This window comes from Meleagris gallopavo, chromosome 3, assembly GCF_905368555.1.
Source record: "Meleagris gallopavo chromosome 3, MGAL_WU_HG_1.1, whole genome shotgun sequence".
Lineage (NCBI taxonomy): Eukaryota > Metazoa > Chordata > Aves > Galliformes > Phasianidae > Meleagris > Meleagris gallopavo.
The window spans coordinates 65,654,043-65,671,001 of NC_139406.1; the positions used below are offsets into that span (position 1 = coordinate 65,654,043).

The following is a 16,959-nucleotide window of genomic DNA, read 5'->3' on the forward strand; positions in this document are numbered from 1 at the left end:
ATCCTTGCAATTCCGTTACTCTGTGAACATATTAGGGAAATTAGTATTTATGGATAACAATTTTTTTTGTTTGTTTATGAATAAGAACAATTAGTAATAGGTACATTAATGTTTAACACATTTATAGACCAACCAACAAGAATATTTTGGCATCAGTCCGTATTAGTGAATACTGGCTCTACTGTCTAAGATTTGTACAAGGTTTATATTTGAAAATACCACACACACATTGACAGTGAAGCAATAAAGTATATAAACAGCTCAAGGATTATAAGGCATGGTGCAAGGCATATAACTAGTGCGTTAGTTTACAAATGGATTGATGAATCACATCAGAATATCAATATTCTAAGAGCTTAGTCAAAGAAAGTGATTATAAAAAGGCATATCAAAATATGCCTAACACATCATAAAGACATTTTGTGATAGAACTGCTAAAATTTCACTTTTTAGAAACCTTCATTTAGTACAGAAATAAAGTATCTAGTACTTCACATATTTTTGCTTTACTGTGCTAGCAAATACTACTTCCTACAATATCTCAGTAAATGTTCGACAGGGGCAACAGTTACTAAGCAGCAGGTAGCCTATCTCTATGCTGTATTTATTTAACCTATTAAGGATTGTGTCCTGTTAATGAGACCTAAAAGAAGTAGCCATATTTTGGAACTTTCTCTCTCTTCAGATCTCCTTCATCACTATTTCTCCTAACGCTTTGGATATTATAGTAAATCTATATATTTCCTTTATAACCTACATTATTTCTTTCTGAGGCAAATGGGCTTTTTTAGCAACATGAACACATCAATCAAATATTTTTTTTTATTATTTTTAATTATATTTTTAATTATTTTTAAGCCAATTTTCCAATTGTTTTTTGCTGCTTTGGTCCAATTCCTCACAAAATATCTTCTGAGCTGTAAGATTCTCTTTTGTCTATGGTATACAACTTATGCCAACTCTTACAATTGATGCAGTCCTTTTTATTTATGCTATCAATTTACAGACATCATTGTTGCTGATATTATTTGATGTGATTTGTGCAACAAGACTTCCATGGACTCCAAATCTGAGCTTTGCTTCTTCTTTTTGCTTTGGATTCTCTTCTGTATTTTTTTAATGCAGAAAAGTCGTTCATGCTAGCCAAGAGCGTAACTTTCCTCAGTAAGTTTTCATGTGGGCTGACAAACTTCCTTTGCTTGGCAAATTTTAATTACTTCAACAAAAGTTAGCTCTGTGTATTTGGAATCTGGGACAAGTCACAACCTGATCTTTTATAAATCCCCCAGCATTCTTGCATCATTAGGTCAGTCCTATCCTATTTTTTTCTATCTAGTTTTTTTTACATACTTCAAAAAAACTTGTTTTATACTTACTGTTTCAGTTTTTCAACCTTTCAAAAAGCTCATATAAACTTTTTTGCCATATTCATATATGACATTCCTATAGGAATCAACAACTCAAAGTATATTCAAGGTGTAGAAATGTCACAGATATCACTGTCATACCTCCAAAATTTTCTGTATTGTTGGCTGCTTATTGTACTTTTACACTGTCAGTTAGACATATTACTGGCGCAAACTTCAATTCTTCTTACTGTACAAGATGTCTGTACAAGAACAAATTCTGTGGACAAAATACAGATAGACAGTGCATGTTGCTTCTAGAAAGCAGAGTCTGTCCTTCCTGATTATTTTGATCCCTTTCACTCAGTTTATACACAAAATCTAGCAATACAACAAAGACACTGATGCAAGTGAAACCTTCAGAATGGTAAGACGCTGAACCTACAGCATTCAAGACAGAGACAATGCCTACACTGTAAAAAATATTCATGCAAAGTGTTCAGACAACATGTGTATTGTAAAATAAACAAGGGAGGAAAAAAACAGAGCTGCCCAGTCCATTTTAAGAGAAAAAAACATGCCATTGTTTTTCCATAGCATTGTTACAGATAAAGAATGCTGAATAAGTGATAAACTTAGCTTCTGCATGATTAAGTGCACCAGCTGTATTTTCAAATTTTTACAGTTAACTAGCTGATCTTCAGTAGCCTTTCTAACTAAAAACTTGCCTTATTTTTTCCATGATGTTCTTTCACATGATGTAGATTTGAACGGACACATACAGCAGCTACCTTGCCTAGAACAAGAGGTTTTCAACTTCCGAGAGTAAAGTCTTGCACCTGAGTTGTGGCAACCCACGCAGTAAATACAAGCTGGAGGACGTACAGATAGAGCAGAGCCCTGCCAAAAGGACTTGGGGTAATAGTGAATGGCAAGCAGGACATGAACCAGCAGCATGCCCTTGCAGCTCAGAAAGCCAGCCTTATCCCAGACTGCCTCAAAAGAAGCATGGTCAGTAGGGCAAAGGAAGTGATCTTGCCCCTCTACCACCTAAGCGTGGTGAGGTTTCATCTGGAATGGAGTCCTCAGTGCAGGACAGACACGAACCTGTTGGAGCACGTCCAGAGGAAGGCCACAAAAATAATCCAATGCCCCCTCCTACAAGGACAGGCTGAGAGAGCTGCAGCTGTTCAACCTGGAGAAGAGAAGGCTCCAGGGAGACCTGAGAGCAGACTTTCAGTATCTACAGGGTGGCTGTAAGAAAGAAAGGGGATAGGGCAAGGGGAAATGGTTTCAGACTGAATGAGGGGAGATTTAGATTGGATACAAGAAAGAAGGTTTTGTTTTGTTTTGTTTTTTACAATAAGGGTAGAGAGGCACTAGAACAGATTGCCCAGAGAGCTGGTGGATGACCCATCCCTGTAGACATTCAAGGTCAGGCTGGACCAGGCTCTGAGCAACCTGATCTAACTGCAGATGTCCCTGTTTATTGCAAGGGAATTGGACTAGTTGACCTTTAAAGGTATTTTAGAAGTCAAATGATTCTATGATTCTATATCTTATTGCTTCAAATCATCATTTAAAATTATAGGAGTCACTGAAAGTACACTTACCATGATACGACACAAAGTAAAACAGCTTTAAAATACCAGTGTTCTGAATCCCCTTATTACTTGCTACTGGTATCATCAAATAGGGTGAGGACTTTCCCATAAAGCCAAGTAAAAACACTCTTCCCAAAGCATTACTTCTCTGAATGGTAAATAAAGAGAAAAATGGAAGTAAACAAATCTGGCTACATAGCATTAATAATATGGTCAGGAAGTGATCCCTACACAGAGGTTCCAATTTATTCACATATACGTGCACACAAATATTGCATAACATGAATTCTATCAGGCTTTTTTTTTTTTTTTTTTTTTTTTTTTTTTTTTAAACTTGCAGTATTGTCTGTCACAGAGAAGAGAGAATACTGTAAAGATCCTTGGTAACTTGCAGGTTTGATTTTGGATAAGCATCTCTTCTTCAAGGGGAGGAATTGTCACATTTAATTAGTTAAAAGTATTCTGGCTCCAAGGCCCTTTTTTTGTATGTAGGATCAATAGAAAAATCCTTCCACCGTAACTCTCTTATATAAATGTTTCCTTCCCTGAGGCTGCATTCAATTTAGAGCTGGAATAGTGAAGAGTCAATAAAGACTTGACAGGGACAGGCAGACATGAATAATTTTTCAGCCTGTTATTATCTTACTTTTGTGGGTCTTTGAGAAAACCTCAGCAAAAACTTTGAAATCAAACTCAATCATCATATCTACCTAGCATTGTGAAGCTGAAGCACATTTCCAGCAGATTTCAAACTTCTAGTGGCTGAGCCCCTTTTAAAAAAAAAAAAAAAAAAAAAACAAAGATTGATCTGGACTTGTTTCCACTTCCTTTGACAGCTGTATGGGAACTGCTGAATCACAACCTGAATCTCTGATTGACCACCTGAGGCAAGCAATGAGTCAGCCACAGGAGCATAGATGAAGGCAATTCACCTGTGCTACCAGAAGGGGTGGAGCCTGGCTCCACCTCTCCTAGACTCCATTCAAGTGCTGACTGCCACTTTTGAAGGATCTCTTCCTGATGATCACTCCTTATGGAGGATGTTGTGCAACTACAACATCAGTAAGCATTTTCCATTTATTATCTTCCTGTTGCAATAATCTTACTTAGCCTAACTTTCCTGTATGTTTCTTAATTATAACATCTGTGTATTCATTGATTGTACAACAGCCTAAATATCTGTGTTAATACTGAAGTGATGTATTTGTTCAAAAAAATCTTCAAATTGCAAATGAAACTTCAATAGGAAGGACAACCACTTGGAAGAGTAGAAAGATAAAGAGAGGAGTTTTCTTCTGATTTGCTGTTTCTTGAGACAACACAATCATGCCATGTCTTAGTACAGGTTCATTACATGGCACAAAACATTTATATAATCCTTAATGTTTACTGACTAAAATTAAAGCATCACGTACATAATGGAATAACAAAGTGAATAAAATAAAACAACGTGCCACATACTCAGGTTTGGCTGCATTCACCTTGAAGTTGACAGGAATCTCTTCTGCTATTTTATCGTATACTAAAAAAAGCAATCACAGGAAACAAAACTATTTTTCAGTAGAAGAAATACAGTTTATAATTCTGCTCTCCTCTCAAGAATTCTATAGGAAACTTGAGATAATTGGTCCAATACATTACAAGCTTATTCTATAAAAACCACCTCTCAAAGCTGTGATCTCTCTCTTAGAATGCTCTTTGAACACCTTTATGTGTCATAAAGAAAAAAAATACAATAGTTCTTTTTGATAACTGCTTTCCATCTAGAAATTAAGATCTGCTCCACAATATTGTCTTTCTCATCGCTGCAAAATCAGCAGCTGTTGAAAAGCTCAAATTTAAACTGTAACACAAATAGAATTTAGGCTGAAGAACAAAAGTCATCTTCCGATAAACACAGGAGTGGAGGAAAAAAAAAAACAACATACACTTAATGGAAAATAGAGTGCTTAAGGCACTCAAAATTGTCAGTACAATTTCCAGCTTTGTCACAGACTTCTCATTTATCTTGTTTATTTGCCTTCAATGCACTCCTAGTCTCCATTTGGAAAGCAGAAATTCAAGGTTCCTTTTTTCTTTCTTCTTTCCCCTGTGCACTGATAATTCAGACTATGAGATATGATATAAATATGTATATACACAATATATATACACACCATATTGTATAGCTGCACAACAGGACTGTTAGGACGTGCTTTTTAATGATGCCAGAGCTGTAAGCATCAGTTAGCTGTTGTCCTATAGTAACTGTCCTGCAGGCTAGACTTCAGCAAAAAACACAAATTATAAAATGAATAGGTCTTCAGCAAAGGCCAAGCCTCTCTGTTCTCAGTGAGGGTTGCTCCTCACTTTTCCAGAGCCTATTTTTAAGTATACAAGAAATTCTAAGGATAGTCAAAGAGAAGTTGGTTCTAGAGAGCTATTCCATGCTGGGCTTAAGCAAAATTTAGAGACCAAGAGTCACAGTAAGGCAAAATTGAGGTGATTCAAATTGAGCTTAACTGCCATGTATGTGTACATCGAGGACACTATGGGATCCACTCTTCTTCAGAGAGCAGCAACAAAAAAAAAAAAAAATCTCACTACCAAAGATTAACAGGGAAACTTTATTTTCTCATGCACATTTTACCTCACATCATGAATATGTGCATTTTTTTGCATACTACTGTACGAAATACAGAGATTTGGTTCCATTAGATTTATTAAACATATTGCCTTCTCCAAGTTTTTATAGTATATCAAGGTCTGCCCAACAGAGTTTTCAGTGAATATTGCAATAATCATCACAACTCTCTTGGTCTAACAGATTGTTTCTCTTTTAGAATTAAAAGCACAATCAACTAGCTACCCTAATGAAGATTGCTATAGCTGCAATATCAATGAACGTTGCAATATCAATATCAAAAAAAGTTACAGGTAACTTCCATTAAATGCTTACAAGGTGCAGGAATGTTGCTGTGTGAAATGATTGTCTTCAATTTCACATTTTTGATAAATTTGACATTACAAAACAAAATATTGCAAAAAGCCCATAGTACTAAATATGTCCTGCTTTGGGCACACTTTCAACTTAGAATATGTTTTATAAATAATCCAATGGGAAACTGTAACCCAAAGTGTCTTAGAGACATTCAAAATAACCTAAGCATAAAAATTGAGAGTCTAATCCCGACCTAATGACAACTTTCAGCTGATAAGCCATGCTATACATTGGCTGTGTATCTGCCAAATCCCTCAAAACTCAAAATATAGAGCAAGGTAAAAACAAACAAACAAACAAACAAAAAAAAAAAAAAAAGACATTATTGCTGCAAGTTTTTAATAAAACACAGAATTTTTAGGGAAAAAAAAAAATAGAAAAGTCTATGCTTCTGCTCTGTCCTCTTACCACTCTACCAGAATCCCAGAACCGGTACTTCCTACTCCTTATTCCTTTCTGACTTTTAACCTACTGACACTGCAATCTCATCCTATTTTCTTTTCGTGAAGAAGTGCTCATGGTCTCATCCCATTTCCTTCATTATGATCTTTAAAGTGTCTTTCCTAACTTCTGTCTTCAGATTCCTAAAGTCTGGTCCTTACTCTCTGGTTGGTCTTCTAAGTATTATAACCATGTCTCTATATTCTCTCTTTACAACACTTCTAAAACATGTTTGTTTGTTCTCCAATTACCCATGAAATCCAAAATTTCGTTCTTATGAATTGTCACAATGTCTTTCTTGGCTTTGGCAAACGTCCTGCTTGTACAAAGTCAAAATGTTGTTATAACAATTAACTTTTCAATCTCATTGACACCAACTGTAGAATTAATTTCTGTGCACTCATATAACACCTTTATTTGCATCAAATTGCTTCATCCAGTTTTGGAATGATCTTCATCAAACACTGTATCTCAGTCATGATTATGAGGTCTGCTCTCACAGTCTTTTTTTTTTTTTTTAAAAAAAAAGTATTCACCTGCACAGCTTCTAGGCCAGAGATAAGACACATTGCATCGCATGCTGACATCTCATTACTACTTAATATTCTCCTCCTTTTTATGATGCTTTTAAAAAATGAATACTAAAGCTGTTCCTGTTTTGTGATTCTTGCCTGCTAAAGATCAGGACTGATTTATCCAACTATTATACTATCCAGCATCTTAATCCTTTGACCGCAAGTTACACAGAGAAAGCCTTGTTATGTGTCCAATTTTGTATTTTTGTGCCTAGCTTTGAAATGGGCCTATCCTAATTACATCATGGACTAGGATCAAAGCTTTTTCATGCTATGGTAATTCAAATCCCATATTTTGTTGATATTTCTAATAAAATTCCAGTCTCAAAAGGGAAGTAGTCTGGATTATGTGTGCTGTTTATATTCTATTCAAAGACTGGTGAAAAAAATTCCTTATGAAGCTGGTGAAAGAAACTGTAGCTTCCAGAATCAACTTCAGAGATCTGAGTTTACAAAACTAGAGATCAGATACATTTGGCCTACAAATTTTAAGTTACAAGTCCAGCTACTTACACACTTAAATATTCTTACTGCCCTGAGATAACATACACTGCCCATAGGCGGGCTGCAAATGCTGCATGCCCTGCTGTTCCATTGTCAAGTTGATACTCCTTCTGGAAGGTAAAGCCTGCATGGACTTTCAAGACTCATATATAACTCTATTTGTTTAGTGTTCCTACCTACACAATTACAGTGAAACTCCATCATAAAAATCATAACATCATAAATATTGATGTTGAAGGTATTGTATAGTTCTACTCTATATTCTAGCAACAAGACAAAGGGAAACGGTTTTAAATTGGAAGAGAGTAGATTTAGACAAGATATTAGGAAGAAAGTCTTTACTGTGAGGGTGGTGAAGCATGGGACTGTTTGCCTGGTGAGCCTGTAAATGCCCCCTCCATGGAAATATTCAAGGCCGGACTGGATAGGGCTTCGGGCAACCTGGTCTGGAGGGAGGAGTGCCTGCCAATAGCAGGGGTTTGGAACCAGATGATCTTAAAGATTCCTTCCAACTCAAAGCATTCCGTGATTCTCTCATTTGTAACACCTGAGTTCATTCAAACAGCAACTAAATGCCTTGCAAATTCATCTCTAGTAATCTTCCCTTTTTGACAGCAAAAAGGCATTTGCAGGAGGATTTTGTGGAAGCTGTATATTCCATTTAGCTCTTTCTGGAATTTGAACTACTTTTCCATTTTTCTTTTTCTTCTCATCCTGAGCAACAAATAACTTATTAGCCTCTTCTTCTTCTCATCCTGAGCAACAAATAACTTATTAGCCTCTCCTTGACTGAATCATCTGCAAAAGGCTACTGTTTCCTTGTGCTGACTGACACAATTTGCTCTAGAAACATACACAGACTCAAAGAAATCCTCAACACAACAGAAGATTTACTTTAAAGTGGGATTCCTATAGACATCGTGAGTTTCTGAATAGACTGGCACAAGAAAGTTACAGAGTTTTCCAATGCACATCCAGAAATGAAACCATACAATTGGAACAAAATAATCACAAGCTCTGTACTTTTTATACAACTGTTTGGGAGGAAAAGATTCACTGGCATTGATACGCAATCACTAAAGCACTTGATCTCAGAAGTAATTATTTTTTTTTAAGCAAAAAGTTGCAACACTACAACTGAGTTAATTCAAATCACTGACTAGCCTTACTTACTGGTATCACAGTAGCTGTTTTTCCTGTTGAAGAAGAAAAAACTGAAATACAAACATCTGTACAGCAATTAAAAGGTTCCTTGAGAAATGGCAAAAGATGTAAAAGAAACTCCTAAGGATGAGTATCAGCCACCTCAAACATCAACAGTCCAATTATTATCTTGACTGCGATACAATCAGGAAGAACTACTTCTACTTCCTACTTCTGTAGGAAAAGGCAGGAGTATGCAGCTAGACCAAAGTTTCAGCAGCTGGCACCCAAAGAAACAATCAAGAATTGCAAGTGTGTTGAAAACCAGGAAAACTGTACTTTTAACTACCACCCACCCACCAGCAACTGAAAAGCTATCAAAAAAAAAAAAAAAAGCTTGTTATTAGAAAATTGAGATTAGCTACTATGCAAAATTGAAATCTCCTTTTCTTTCCTTTGAACTCTGAATTTTGTTGCCCAAACAAGCTAAACAGAAAGGAATACAAAAAGCAAAACAGGAGGCAAAGCTAACATGTAGAGTCAAAACATGCTTTTGTCAGTTTTAGAAATAGCTGTAGCCGATGTTTTAGAGGTGCTGGCACGTGATAATGCCTAATATCCAGATCATAGAATGTGCTAGACTTAGAGTTAGGAGTGGTTGCGCTTTCTGATCAAACTGGTGGTGTCCTCTCATTTCTTGGCTGATTTCAATAGTTTTGTCAGTGAACGATAACCTAGAGTACACAGGAACACTCCGGCACACTTCCACTATTTGGCAGCTCTCATGGTCTTTGTTCTTCTCCTCCCTGTTAGGCACTTTAGATGTTGTAGTAACTTTTAATTATTAAAGGTCTCACGTATGTTGTAGGATTCTCTCAGCAGCTCTGCAAACTTTGGAGTGGCAAGTACGTTCTTTTGGACCAACCAAGTTCTGCTAAGGATCAAACATAGCAATAAACTTCTGCACTTACTAACTCCAGTCTTAAATAGGTTTCTCAGATCACAAACAGGTTTATTAACAGCATTATATCATTACAAGCAGTTTTTTCCATTTGGAAAATTTTCCCACTTTAATATTACAGTGTTAGTAATGTATGTTTAAGCACAGGAAATGCTAGTTCGAGACTATTTTTCCTATGAAGTTTAAAAAATGTAAAATCAAACAATGAAGTTGATGGTGGAAAATGAGAAAAAAAAAAAATCAAAGCAGCATTGCTATCAAAGTGTTAAGAAAATCAGACTCCTTTGCACCCAGAAAAAGCTTGAAGTCCCAAGAGAAGAAAATAGGAAAACACTTCTGTTCCTACAGAAGGACCAGACTCTACCCCTGTGCAGGCACAACTTCCATTACTTTCAGCTGAAACAACTTGTAACTTAAGGAAGAACTGCGTCTTGTACATAGTCAAGCCATTACATTAGAAGCACATGCAGTATAAATAATCATCAGTGCATTTTGCAAGTACCTAACAATGTTGTACAAACTGAAACACTTATAGTCTTTGCCTTGAAAATTTGACTCTCCTAATTTAAGAAGGTATGCAGCCAGCATGAAGAGGAGAACACTGAGGTACAGTAGCAGTGGCAGTTTGCAATCAAAGTTTGGTTATTCTGTTTAGAGCCAGACTAACTGCCTTTTGCTGAAGGTTAGAAATTAATCTCTGCTGCAGCATGACTTTCTTTTCTTTTTAATTTGTAAGATTTTGATTGAGTTAAAGTAATTCAAGCAGAATTTGCATGAACAACTATTCCCTCGCAAATGGTTTGAAAAATATGGTAGATATATATCACTATTCAATAACATACTTTGTCAGTGATTACTTCCTCTACATTGATAATGTTTCTTTTAATTCATTTCTACTTACTTGCCAAGACCACTGCTGAAAATACTAATAAAACACAAGAGTACTCTTTTTGAAATGTTACCACCAACTTTTCTCTAAAATTTCACTTTGCTTTAACCGACAACTTTTTGCCACCCCTCACAATCCTTGTCTCTTATGAGTACATTTTATCTACCTTACCCCATTCCTTATATTCTGCAGTTTGTCAAAATGGCTTCCATGGTGAAAACATCCCCAAATTTCAGTGTTCAACACCGCCAACAACTGGCGAGGTTAAAACCAATCTCCTTAAGTGTTTTTTTCTTCTCAAAACTTAAATATCTGAAATTCTCCAGGAGTAAGGCACCACAACTGATTTATAAAAATGTCTTCTGACTTTATATCCTACTTTTTTAATACATTTAGACAGAGATTTACTCCTCTGACTTGAACAAACTCTTCTGATTTTATTTTCATAGTGAAAAGAGTAATATTTATTTTTATACACTCATTCCCTTTGCTCCATCCACCCTTTATTTCAGCTGCAATTATCAAGAAAGCAAAATGCTCCATTTGAGGAGCAAAGCCTAGATTTTTTGCCCCATCCTCAGTGAAAAAGAACTCAGCTTCCTTATTTCAGGATTTCTTTCTTCTTTTTTTTTTTTTTTTTTTTTTTTTTTAAACAACCGATTAAAATAATTTCAGAAATAAATAGCAAAATGTTAACAATCTAATTCCATTTGAATGCTGGCAAATCTCACATTTTCCTTGCTATTCCTAACCTTTAAGCCACAGAGTTGTCTTCACTTGTTGGTTGAAAACCTACTACTAACATCTTGTTTGAAGTCATCCCCTTTGCAGTTGTCTGGAGTTATTCCTTATCATTGTTCTCCCCAAAGAATAATAAATAAATAAATCCAATCTCTGCCCACATTGAGCTCCTAAACTAATTTCACAAACTAGTTTCTTCTTCACTTTCCTGCAGACTGTCCTTCTAAAGTTGAAATGCTTAGTTTCTAATCATTTATGGATTTGTGTTTTCACTTATTTTGAGTCCATATCAGTAAATCTAATGTTATAATAACATTAGTACCTCTAATATTATACTCTCTTAGCAGAAGCTCTCGGAATATCGCTTATAGATGGACACCAACATACTTTTTCAGTAATTCAAATTCTGTAGGTGTTTGCCCTATATATTGCCCTTCTGCTTTTCTTGTAACAGTGTGGAAAAGTATTAACGTCATCGGGCCAAAAGCACTGAAACTTGACTCTGTGATACCAGAGAAATAGTGATCCTGGAACATCAATCATTTCGGGAATTAGTTGCTGAATCCAGCAGCCCAATAGAAGCAACACGGCCATGCTTCCACATTCTGAGGTCCAGCCAGTAGCAAGTATGAGCACATACTCCAAACTGGCAAAAACAAACGCTTTGTATGTATACACAACTAACTATAAATACACACATGGCCAGTCTCATAGATAACAGAGACACAAACACTCATGCAAAGATAGATGGCACAAACAGTGTAATCCTGTCCTGCTCTCTTGTTCCAAACACCCCACAACAAACCTTGTACAATCCCCAAATGCTTTTCCTATGATGCATCCCATATCACACACTACCCCCCCCTCCCCCCCAGGCAGTAAACCCACCAGCCTGTGAGGTGACCCAGAGAGCTTCGCCTGTGGGGCTGGGCATTCCCCCTGGGACAGCCCTGCGTGCCCCTGGGCTCCTCTGCATGCCTGGTGAACTTAATCACATAACACAACAAACTGTAAACAGAGATTAAGCATCGGTGTTGATATGCAGCCAGCTCAGCACGCTTAGATCTGCCACGGCAATCAATGTAATAGTAAGGCAGGGAATAAACAGGAGCAGCTCCAAATTAGTGCAACTGTGCAACTGCACAGGCACAGGGAATCAAATTAAAGATAATGGCACGCTTTGAAGCCTTTCCATAACCGTGATAAAAATAGACACAAGGAATTTCCAAAGGGGAACTCAGGCTCTTAGATCTTCTGTTTCACCTGAGAGACAGCGATGAACGTCCTTACCTTAGCGGGGCTCTTCTCCCCCTCCCTGCTTTCCTCTGCCATTACAGAGGACCTTCCCAGCAGCCCCAGGCCGCTGAAGCAACTCCTTCAGGAGCTCTGCTCCCGCTTCAGACTTCACCACCACGAAACCTGCGGTGTTCCCAACTCGTCCCAACCACCCGCTCCCACCCGCTCCACAGAACTAAGTGCCCTGAGGCCACTTATGCTCACAGCGTCGCATTCCTGGGGGCTGTTCCATCACTACGTTTCCACGTTGGCTTTGCTCACGGAACACGAAGAGCTGTGGGACCGATGTGACTCGGCCACGTGCCCTACCCGGGCTGCCCGCTATTATTTATGCAGCGACACAGCTGCACTCATCCTGTACGCGGGAGCGGGCTGTGACAGGAATCCGGCTTTTCTCACCAACGGGTCGGTCACCCAGCATACGCACAGCGCTCTATAAATAACAAAAATAGCCTCGCTGCCCACTGGCGGCTCTTAAAAATATCAGGACACCCCTGCTAGGAAACCCGTGCGCCGCGGTGACCTTGACGCACCGCCCTTCTTCACCCGCAGTCAGAGAGCCCCCGACACAGCACCCCTCCGTCCCACACAGCCGCATTTGGGGGCACAGCCGCGCGGCGCCTGCGCGCCCCGAGGCAGCGGGAGGAGCGGGGGGAGCCGGGCGCCCACACACAGGCACGAATTACAGCGGGATTTCCTTCCGAACGGACGCACGAGCGCACAGCAACGCACTCCCCGCGGGAGGCCGCCCCTCGACTCCGGGACCTCACGCTTCGCTGGTACGGAGCGGCCGAGCCGCGGGGACGAGCGCGGGGGCCGCGCTCGGAGCGGGAGCGCCCCGCGGCGCGCCGAGGGACTCCCGCGAGGGGCGGGCAGGAGCGGGGCGGAGCGGCCCATCGCGCGCCGGGCCCGGGTGGGACCCCCGACCGCGGTCCGTCGCCGGGTTGGGGGACGTGCCGCCCTCCCGCGTGCCGCCGGGCATCGCGGAGCTCGCAGCGCTGCGGGAGCGCCGGCCCTCGGGTGGGAGGGAGCGGGAGGGACCCGCGGGGCGCGAGCGGCGGAATCGGGGGGGCGGCCTCCCCCTCCGCGGCGGGAGCGGAGTGCGGCGGCCCGGGGAGGGGGCGGGGAAGATGACTTCATGCCGCCGGAGCGCCGTGAATTTAGGAGCGGCAGCTGCCGGCGCGATGTGGGGGTGAAGTGTTCGTGGGAGCTGCCGCCGGTTGAGGGAGACGCAGCGTCGGGCACGGTGCCGACTGGCCCGCGGTTCCGAGAGGGGAAGAAGGGCGGGAGGGAGGAAGATGCGCTGAGCCGGCCGCTGGGAAGGTGAGAGGGGACTGCTAGCGCGGGGGAGAGCGCTGCACGGCGGAGCGGCCGCGGTTCGGCACTGCGGGCTGCTCCGAGCGCTCGCGTGGGGAAAGCCGCCGCTCCTACAGTAGCAGGGCCGCCCGACGGAGCGCTACGGCGCTGCGTTTTATCTTTTGCCGCCAGGACGTGGCTCGTGCCAGCTCCCTGCCCGCCGCTCTCTCTGCCGTTCGCGCCGCGCGAAAGGCCGTAGGGCTGCGACAGGTGCAGGGCCGCGCTGCGGGCTCGGCGGCGCTCTGCAGGTGGAGGAGAGACGTGTTGGGGGTAGGAGGGCTGCGGAGCCCATCGTGTCATTGGGCTGCCTGGTTTTGGAAGTCGCTTTACAGTAAACTGAAAGGAGCTGGGAGCTGGAGACCCAGACCTTAGAGCGAAAAGGTTTATTTAGGCTCTTCGGGGGCCTCTTTGCTCTCTCCGCTTTTCACTTTCCATCAGCTAGTGTGTGGTTTGAAACAGAAATACCAGATACACATAAATGGTATTGTTTAGTAAATAGAAGAACCAGCGGGTAGCTTTCCCATGGTGAGGCCTCACCTCGAGTACTGTGCTGTTGTGGGCACCTCGATACAGAAAGGACATTGAGGTGCTGGAGCAGGTCCAAAGAAGGGCATCAAGGCTTGTGAAGGGCTTGGAGAATATGCCCTATGAGGAGAGACTGAGGGAACTGGGGCTGTTTAGTCTGGGAAAAAGGAGGCTGAGGGGAGACCTTATTGCTCTCTTCCAATACCTGAGAGGTGCTTACAGCAAGAGAGGGGTTGGTCTCTTCTCACTGGTGACAGGTGACAGAATGAGGGAAATGGCCTCAAGTTGCACCAGGGTAAGTTTAGGTTGGATATCAGGTAACACTTATTTAGAGAAAGGGTTGTTAAGCACTGGAATAGGCTGGAGGTTGAGTCACCATCCCCGGATGTGTTTAAAAACGTTTGGATGTGGTGCTCAGGGACATGATGGCCGGTTGTTGGAGCTGGGGTAGTATGGTCAGGTTGCAATTGGACTTAATGATCTTTAAGGTCTTTTCCAACCTAAGTGATTCTATGATTCTAAGTCAAAAAATGAGAGCACTTTCAACCATGTAGCTCGGTCAATGGACTTGCACCTTCCTTGTGGAGCGTACACAGCAGTATGTTAAATGAGCACTCCTTCAGAGCAGAGCAGGAAGGGAACAGCACTTGCTTGGCCTGAATCTGTTCAGCATTTTTGTTGTGTTTTTTTTTTTTTTCTTTCTTCTGCTCTGGAAAAGGTTGCTCCGAAGATGGCATGTCAGTATAGGAGGTTGGGGATGGCATGCGTAGGTAGATCATTAGAGTGAGCTCTGTCTGCATGGAGCAGTGGTTCAATAATGGCTGGCTCTGCATGCTTCAGTTTGGAAGTGAAAATAGTGATTGTGCCTATAGTGAGGAAAGGATAAGGTTTGCTTTATTTATTTTTCCTTACTGAAAAGTGGAAACGAGATACTAGAACCTGAACGTTACTTTATTGAGTATGTATTTACTTTTACACGCTTGTTGTAATGGGATCCTTTATCCTGTGTGTTTATTGAGCAGCTCATGTAATTGCAGTTGTGGTTCCTCAGTTGTAGCTGAAGGCCCTGGCATGGTGCTGATGATAAAAATAATACATACGGAGGTAACTGGCAGTTGCTTGATCTGTTGCCATTATTTCTGGGAAGATGTTTAAATACATCTGTTTGCCTCAGTACTGTTGCTGGGTAGGCAGAAGGCTGATGATTACAGAGACAGGAAATGCATATAAAAGACAATTGAGGCTTCACAAGGAAGAAACAAAGAGTGACTGGTGAATTGCAGTGTCAGAAAATTAGTTCAACAGATGGATATTTCTTCTGTAGAGCAGTCATTAAGTATGGTCCATGCAAGTTATTCTAGCCATTAACTATGGCCCCGTATAAACTATTTAAGCACTCTGTGGTGCATCCAATGTATACCTTTCAAACCAGGGAAAGTAATGTCCTGTTCCATCAAACCTGTATCTGTCACCTACCAAATATTTACATTTTTTCTTGTAAAACAGGTGGGAGCCTGAGTTATCATGCATCTGTTGTTGTTTTTGTTTGGGTTTGTTTGGGTTTTTGTTTGTTTGTTTTCTGGCCAGGGAAAGAGTATGACTGTGTCTCAGCAATTGCACTGTAGCAGTCGTTGGTTGATTTCTCCTTAAATTGCCTCTGGCTGGAGAAAGAAAGCATGTATATGAGTTCAGATACGTGTCATGTTAGTCCACCCATTCTATACTGAGCCCATTCCTTTCTTGAAGAAAATGTCAAGTAATGGCTTCCCATTCTGTTGCTGTAAATGTAGAGTAGTATGAGTTCCTGCTAATATTGACAAAACATTAGCAGAGTTAATATAGCTGTTTGTGCTTCCTGGCAAATGTAAATAATGATTCAAAAGAATGTTGATGCTTTCTAAAATAATGTGGAGGCAGGGAGGAAGGAGTGGTTGATCAAGAGTCGTTACCATAGAACATCTGGTTGGTTTGACACTGAAAACTTGAATTGCTTCTGTTTTTATCTTATGTGTACACCAAAGACAGATGGTGTAATCATGCCAAATGGAAGGGTGCATGTGTCCATAGACAGGGGAAAAAGTTTGTGTATAATGATCAGTGTGAATTTAGTTAATTTAGTTGAACACTGTCGCTGATGTAAATCCATTTCTCTTTCTGAGCTCCTCTTCCACCTTCTGTTACAATAACTTCCATCCCTCTGCCAAGCAAAGAAAACAATCTGTGTTGCAGTTAATCTGGGGCAGGAACCCTGCTGCCTGGCAGAACAGTCCAGTTGGCCAGCTGGTTGGTGCTGGACAGACTGGGTAGCAGCTGAGAATTAGTTGCCTTTTTCTCTGAGGGCCTGCTAGTTTAAATTTCTTCATCTAGATTAGTTCTGTGAATTTGTAGGAGTTTAATTATCTTTCAGATTTCTAAGCCACAGCCAGGCCTCTGAACCAGTGTGTTCATTTAACCAAATTTATGAGCAGGGGTCAGGCAGATAGATTTGCATGAAGCTTGTTTCCTCAGGAGAACAGTCTGGAAAACCCAGTAACCCTGAATGTACTTGAAAGAACAACAGTTTGATTTCCTTGTGATCCTTTGCGAGGCTGAAATGAA

The 16,959-nt window shown here is 40.8% G+C and overlaps 1 protein-coding gene and 1 long non-coding RNA gene across 3 annotated transcripts in view; one reads left to right on the forward strand and one right to left on the reverse strand.

Annotated features, from left to right (window-relative positions):
• Nucleotides 1-12,986, reverse strand: part of LOC146544755 (uncharacterized) — a 55,253-nt gene extending 42,267 nt beyond the window's left edge. Inside the window, exon 1 of the long non-coding RNA XR_014882578.1 lies at nt 12,685-12,986. This is a non-coding gene — a long non-coding RNA (uncharacterized LOC146544755). The remainder of the gene's footprint in view (nt 1-12,684) is intronic.
• A 143-nt stretch (nt 12,987-13,129) lies between these two features.
• PKIA (cAMP-dependent protein kinase inhibitor alpha) overlaps nt 13,130-16,959 on the forward strand; it is a 38,225-nt gene continuing 34,395 nt past the window's right edge. The window contains exon 1 of one of the 2 annotated variants that reach the window (XM_085221320.1): nt 13,130-13,259. The gene's annotated coding sequence lies outside the window, so the exon portion shown is untranslated. Of the gene's footprint in view, nt 13,260-13,628; nt 13,804-16,959 lie in introns of those variants that run through there. The other variant, XM_085221318.1, reaches the window with a different exon arrangement.